The sequence below is a fragment of the Macaca fascicularis genome, chromosome 12, assembly GCF_037993035.2.
Source record: "Macaca fascicularis isolate 582-1 chromosome 12, T2T-MFA8v1.1".
In the NCBI taxonomy this organism is placed as follows: Eukaryota; Metazoa; Chordata; class Mammalia; order Primates; family Cercopithecidae; genus Macaca; species Macaca fascicularis.
In genome coordinates, this window is record NC_088386.1 from 92,442,744 (window position 1) to 92,450,078 (window position 7,335).

Below are 7,335 nucleotides of genomic sequence, written 5' to 3' on the forward strand. Positions count from 1 at the left end.
TTCCATCAGGTGTTCATGATCAATTTCTGGGACTTGGGCAACAGCCTCCCTGTCTCCTGCCCCTGGTCTGTCTTCCTCACAGCCACCAGCCTTTCCAGAGCACAAATGCCACAATTTGGGCCAGTAAGAGAGAGCCAGCCAGCGCATCCCTTTAAATCCTGCCCTAAGTACAAGCCATTTCTCCTACAGCTAAGATGGAGGAGTAGAGTCAACAGAGGACAAAAATCATGGTAATCATGCTTGAGTGAAAGCCAGCTGGGAGAAACACAGTGAAAAACTAGACATCCGGATTTACACACCGACTGAGACATAAACTGAACTGAGAACCAGGTTCCCAACCCCTTCTCTCATCAGCCCCTACTGATATCTCCAAAGTTATCAGAGGAGTAAAATATTTTCCCTAAAATATAGAAGGTGGAATCATTGCTTACAGTTTTGCAAACAGGTCTTTGGCAGGCAGGCTGCTTTTGTAGCAGAGAGCCTGAGGGCAGACAAGGTCTCACTGCTGAGGTAAAGCTCACATGCATCACATCCCCTTCTCATGGTATCTGGATGCCCATAAAATAAAGTCTAAACTCTTGATTATGATGTAAAGGCTCTTAATATGACCCAGTCCTACCATTCCAGCCACTTGACCTCCAGTGACCACCATTGCACTTATGCCTCAGTGCCTTTGAAATTGCTGTTGCTGCTGTCTGGAATACCTTCTCCAACCCTTGTATGCCCTTATAACTTCTCTCTGTTCTTCAAAGCTCAGATCAAATATCACTTCTTCTGTGAAAAAGAAACCACTGAGTCATTTCAACAGTTCTTGCCAGGTGAAATTAATGTAATTGACCGAATGATTGTGTCCCCCCAACCCCAAATTCATATCTTGAAAACCTACCCCTTGATGTGATCCTATTAGGAGGTGGAGTCTCTGGGAGGTGATTGGTTCATGAGCATAGAGCCCTGATGAATGGGATTAGTGCCCTTCTAAAAAAGACCTCAGGCTGGGCGTGGTGGCTCATGCCTGTAATCCCAACACTTTGGGAGGCCGAGGCGGGTGGATCACGAGGTCAGGAGATCGAGACTATCCTGGCTAACATGGTGACACTGCGTCTCTACTAAAAAATACAAAAAATTAGCTGGGCGTAGTGGCGGGCACCTGTAGTCCCAGCTACTCAGGAGGCTGAGGCAGGAGAATGGCGTGAACCTGGGAGGCGGAGCTTGCAGTGAGCCAAGATCGCGCCACTGCACTGTAGCCTGGGCGACAGAGCGAGACTCCATTCCCCGACCAAAAAAAAGAAAAAAAAGAACAAGAAGAAGAAAAAAGACCTCAAAGAACTCTCTTGCCCTTTTTCTGCCATGTAAGGATACAAGGAGAAGATGACAGTCTGCAATCCAGAAGATGGCTTTGCCAGAACCCAATCTGTGCTGGCACCCTGATCTTAGACTTCCAGTCTCCAGAACTGTGAGAAATAAATGTCTGTTGTTCACAAGCCACCCAGTCTATGGTACTTTGTTAGAGCAGCCCAAACTAAGACAATCAGGATGACTGCATTTGTTACCACTTGGCTCATGGTACGCAAGGTGCTCTCTTGAAGGAGGCACCATGTCTTTTTTATTATTGATTCTTCAGAGCTTGGTCTTGTCTTCAGAGGTTGGTATAATGCCTGGCACAGTGTAGTTATATCACAAATGTTTATGGAATTAAAAATTCTGTAGGTAAAATTTGAACTTAGATTCTTATGTTATTTCAGCCTTGTCACATTTCTATTTTGTATCATTCACCAGAGATTTACATAATGTCATATTTTAATAAGGAGGGGAGAGATAATTGTAGTTGGCCAATATTTGTCAATTTTACTTAAATAGTCAATAGATCAGTAAAGTGTAAGTTAATATTTGATCTATCTCTTGCACACAAACCAATAGAGACTGGGGAAACTGTGGCGTATTCATGACCACACACACTTTTCTATTTTAATTGTTCTGGATTTGAGGGGGTGGGGCAGAGCTGTTTTGTCCAAGTCCTGAGCTAACTCAGATGGGGAAGCCCAGTCAATAAGAAATAATCCATATTCAATATGGTAGTCCCCAGATCACAACATGGGCCTGCTAAAGGAGTTAAAGGACATTAGAACCATCCAGAATAATTATTATTAGTACAGCTTTCTCCCCTCCTTTCAGAAGCAAAGCAGTTCTTTCTTATTTATTTATTTATTTTTTCCCCTCCAAGGATATGGAAACTTCGGGCCCTATTTGGTGCATCCTGCCCTGAAGCTATCCAGGAGCCTAAAGGCCCATGGGTCATAGGAGATATCTCCCATTAGTCATCCATGAAGGGCACCTTGGGATTCCTCTCCTCTCCCTTTGTTCTTTTTAACTGATTATTTAGATTTCTGGCTTATTAGCAAACTTTAAGGATGGCTTGCCCTTCTGATGTAGGATAATAAGCATGGTATTTATTGAATACATACTATGTGTCAGGGCCTCTGCTTTGTCACTTATCATTGTTAATTTTCACAACCCAATGTATAGACCATACTCTTCTCAATTTATACATTGGAAGTGGAGGTTATAAGAGAGACTGAGTTTTCAAGACTGAGTTCCTAGCGTGTTACTTAGTATAAATCTAGATGTGTTTTCTTAGGAGTTTAGGGTTAAGACATACTTATGAATAAGAATTCTGTGAAAGGATTCTGAGATGATCCTGGGTTGCAGCAAACCTGGCAGTGCAGATTTAAACCTTAAATTCTCTCTGAGGATTTCAGCCTCCTAAGATCTATATGGCCCAAAGTAGTATGAGGCCTTAGAAGATATGGTAGGGTGAAAATGCCCACCCCAAAGACATTAAGCCCTAATGCTTGTAAATGTCACCTTATTTGGAAGAAAGGTCTTTGTACATGTGATTAAGTTAAGGCTCTTGAGAAGAGACTATCCTGATTTATCAGGGTATGCCCTCAAAGCAATCAGTTTGATCGCTTGTCTTTATTTAAGAGAGGCAGGGGGAGATTTCACAGGCACACATTGGGAAAGGCAATGTGAGCACAGAGCAGAGAGAGATTTGACAATGCTGGCTTTGAGGGCTGGTGTGATGTGGCCACAGGCCAAGGAATGCCAGCAGCCAATAGAAGCTGGAAGAGAAAGGGAACAAGTCCTTCCATATGGTGTCCAGAGGTGGCGGTGTGGCCCTGCCCATGACTGGATTTTGGCTCAGAGGTACTGAATTCAGACTTTCTGGCCTTCAGAACTGTTAGAAAATATATTTTTGTTGTTTTAAGCCATCCAGTTTTTGGCAATTTGTTACAGCAGCCAAAGGAAAAGAATACAGGGGATGTTGAGACATCAGGCCAATCATGGAGAAAGACTCATGACTCACCACAACTGCTTTAGGTTCTGCTAAACAGACTAAGCTACAGTAGACCTAGATCCTGGATTCACATTTTTTATTCCCTTTTGAGGAAGGCTGAGCTTCTTCTGTCATCCAGATCACAATACAAAATGGATTTGGATTGAAATATCTATTATGAACCTGAGATTTTACGTAAGTAAAGCTATAATTGAATATCTTTTTGATACAAAAGGGATGAGAAAAGGGGCCACGTCAGAATATTAAACTAGATAAGACCCTATCCATGAGTCACATAATTTTGTAGTGAACCACATTTTAGCTTATTAATAAAGTTATGTAAGTATTTGAAAGAAATACCATTCTTAAAATATAACTTAAATTTCCAAGTACATATTTTGTATGATAAAAGGAGTAGTTTTCAAGAAGAGAAAAAAATAAGGACAATTCAGATGGGTAATTCTTTGGATATTTTGGGACATAATTGGGGAAATGATTTTCTTTTAGTGGTATTCATCAGTTGTGAGCTCTGAAATAGAACCAGTGAGCTTTTTTTTTTTTTTTTTTTTTTTTTTGGAGACAGAGTCTTGCTCTGTTGCCAGGCTGGAGTACAGTGGCATGATCTTGGCTCACTGCAACCTCCGCTCCCAGGTTCAAGCGATTCTCCTGCCTCAGCCTCCCGAGTAACTGGGACTACAGGCATGTGCCACCAAGCCCAGTTAATTTTTGTATTTTTAGTAGAGATGGGGTTTCACCATGTTGGCCAGGATGGTCTCAATCTCCTGACCTCAAAATCCACTTGCCTCCCAAAGTGCTGGGATGACAGGCATGAGCCATTGTGCCTGGTCATAACCAGTGAGCTTTTATCCTAAGGGGAGAAAAAAATTAACAAAGAACAAAAACAAAAATAGTACCCCACTTCCAAAATGATAGTTCATTCCTAGCATGCTGAGAGCACTGTAAGTACATAAAATGTTATCCAATTATTTTAAACAAAATAGAATAAATAGCAAACATTTATACTCCCCCTTCAAAAGTGCATTCTGTAAGTCTGGCTCTGGAAAAATACATGAGAAATCTCAGAACCTGCTTCTTTACTCCAGAACTTTGTTCTTTAAAGACCAAGATTACATTCTCAACTAGAAAACTGCAATTTGGTTCCATCACATCCTGACTACTACCGTGTAGTTTTGTCTGTTCTTTCATTTCCCCCTTCCTCATTCCTTTATTGTACATAAAGTAACTGGTCTATGTGCACAAGCATTTTGCATTTTTTTTTCAACTAAACGCCAATGGTATGTTTTGATTGACATCAAGTGGAGACAGGATGGGGAAAAATACTGATTCTGTGAAAACACCCCCTTTCTCCATTAGTGGCATGCTCATTCAGCTCTTATCTTTATATTCCAGTAAGTTATTTTGCTCTGCTTTAACAACAACAACAAAATCCTTGCATACCTTGTACAATTGGAGAATGTTAATGTTTTTCATTTATCACTGTAAAACCAAGGACAATTTTATAACTTTTTTGTATGTAGCTGTTACATGTAGGGCAATCTGTCTTTCGGTAGGGATAAATTACCCTAAAACAAAAAGAATCCTAGATAGTTTTCCCTTCAAGTCAAGCATCTTGTTGTTTAAATAAACTTCTTAAAAAAAAAAAAACCTAATGGGATTATAAAATGCAGGACAGAAGGGAAGTGAGTGAGCAAAGAAGGGAGACGATTTATGAAGCTGCTATAAAATTTGGAATAATAGTAATGATGGTCTAAACTAGGGTGGGAGCCAGAAAGGGTGACCCTAAAGAGCTAGACTCTTTAAGGCTTAACAACTATGTAGAAGTAGTAGGCAAGTAAGAAGTTGTCAAAATGAATGTTAAATAGATTTTAAACTTGTGTAATTGAGAGGATTTAATAGAAATTTGGAAACTAAAAAGAGCTGCTGATTAGGGCGGGGAAGAAATTACTAGGGGCTGAGCATAGTGTCTCATGTCTGTAATCCTAGCACTTTGGGAGGCTGAGGCAGGTGGATGGCTTGAGCTCAGGAGTTCAAGACCAGCTTGGGCAACATGGCCAAATCCCATCTCTGCAAAAAAACACAAAAATTAGTCAGGTGTGGGGGTGCATGCCCATAATTCCAGCTATTTGGTGGGGACTGAGGCAGGAGGATCACTTGAACCTGGGAGGTAGAGGCTGCAGTGAGCCGAGATCACGCCACTGCACTCCAGCCTTATGACAAAGTGATACTCTGTCTCAAACAAAACAAGAAAACCAAACCAAAGAAAGAAATTATTATGTTAAATTTCAACAGTAATTTGAAACTTAGTTTGTCTAGTTCGGTGAAGACTGGTTTAGAGGGCTGGAAAGAACGCACGTATCTTTCTTGAGAACCTACTATGGGTCCGGTACATTATCTCATTTAATCCTCATCCAAATTTTGTAAGATGGATATTACTAGCTACAATTTATCAATGAAGACACAGACTCAGGCAAAATGTACTGCCATTGACTCAGAGATACTTAGATATGGAACTGAGGAAGCAAATCTGTCTGACTTGGTGAATCATCCACCAAGAATATAACATTGAAGTCACAGAGTTGGCTGAAATATCTAAAGGGTAACAAGGAAGGTTGTGGATATAAAATTAGAAACAATTTTTTTTCAAGTTAAGAGTAACAACTAGTATGGTCAGAAAAGATTTTGACAGTGTAGGAAGTGAACTAATATAATTACATATTTCAGGTCTTCATTTAAGAACACCCTTTCTTAGGCAACCTGGCTTGAATTCTACTATAGGCAAATGACTTAATTTCTCTGAGCCTACATCCTTTCTTATGGTATGGGGATAATAATCCTCCTTGTAAGGGTTTTCTCTCTCTCTTTCTCTCTCTTTTTGAGAATGAAATGATAAGCTGAATGTGAATGTGTCTGGCACAGATTTTGTTGTGACAGGTGCTCAATCCATCTGCTGAAAGGACAAAGTATACATGAAAAGGAAGTGTACAAACCCCAAAATACCGTCTGGAAGATTTTATGAAAAGAAACTGCTTACCTCTTTTAGTTTTTTTCTGATTTGTTTTTTGTTTTCTTCAAAGTTGAATTATAGCATATATTTCTGATTAAGGTTTTCAGTTAGTTATATTTGGTACTTAAATATCTGACTGCACTATACAGTCTCACTGGAACAATAAACTTTTAAAAATTTAAAACTGTAAGGTCCAGCAACAAGACAAAGAAAGAACACAATGGAGATTCATAACACTCGCTCTCCATACCCTTTGCTATCGTTAAGTAATAATAGCCAGGTTCTGATCCGGAAACCTCATTTTTGCTTTCAGGATAATGTAAGTATATACAGATATTAGAAGCTTCACTTTGTATCACTATACATAGATATAAAGGCAGCCTCACTTCTGCACGCAAAAGAAACAATCAACAAAGTGAAGAGACAACCTACAGAATGGGAGAATGTATTTTCATAGACCTGATAAGGAGTTATATCCAAAATATACAAGGAATCCAAGCAACTCAATAGCAAGAAAATAACCTCATTAAAATATGGATAAAGGGGCCGAGCGCAGCGGCTCACATCTGTAATCCCAGCACTTTGGGAGGCTGAGGCAGGTGGATCACCGGAGGTCAGGAGTTCAAAACTAACCTGGCTAACACAGTGAAACCAAGCCTCTACTAAAAATACAAAAATTAGCCGGGCATGGTGGCATGTGCCTGTAGTCTCAGCTACTCAGGAGGCTGAGGCAAAAGAAGTGCTCGAACCTGGGATGGGGAGGTTGTAGTGAGCCACAGAACTCCAGCCTAGGCAACAGAGTGAGACTCTGTCTCAAAAAAATAAATAAATAAATAAAGGACTTCAATGGATATTTCTCCAAAAAAAAGACATACACATGGCCAACAGGTATATGAAAAAATGATCAACATCACTAATAATCAGGAAAATGCAAATCAAAACCACAATGAGATAACACCTCACATGTTAGAATGAC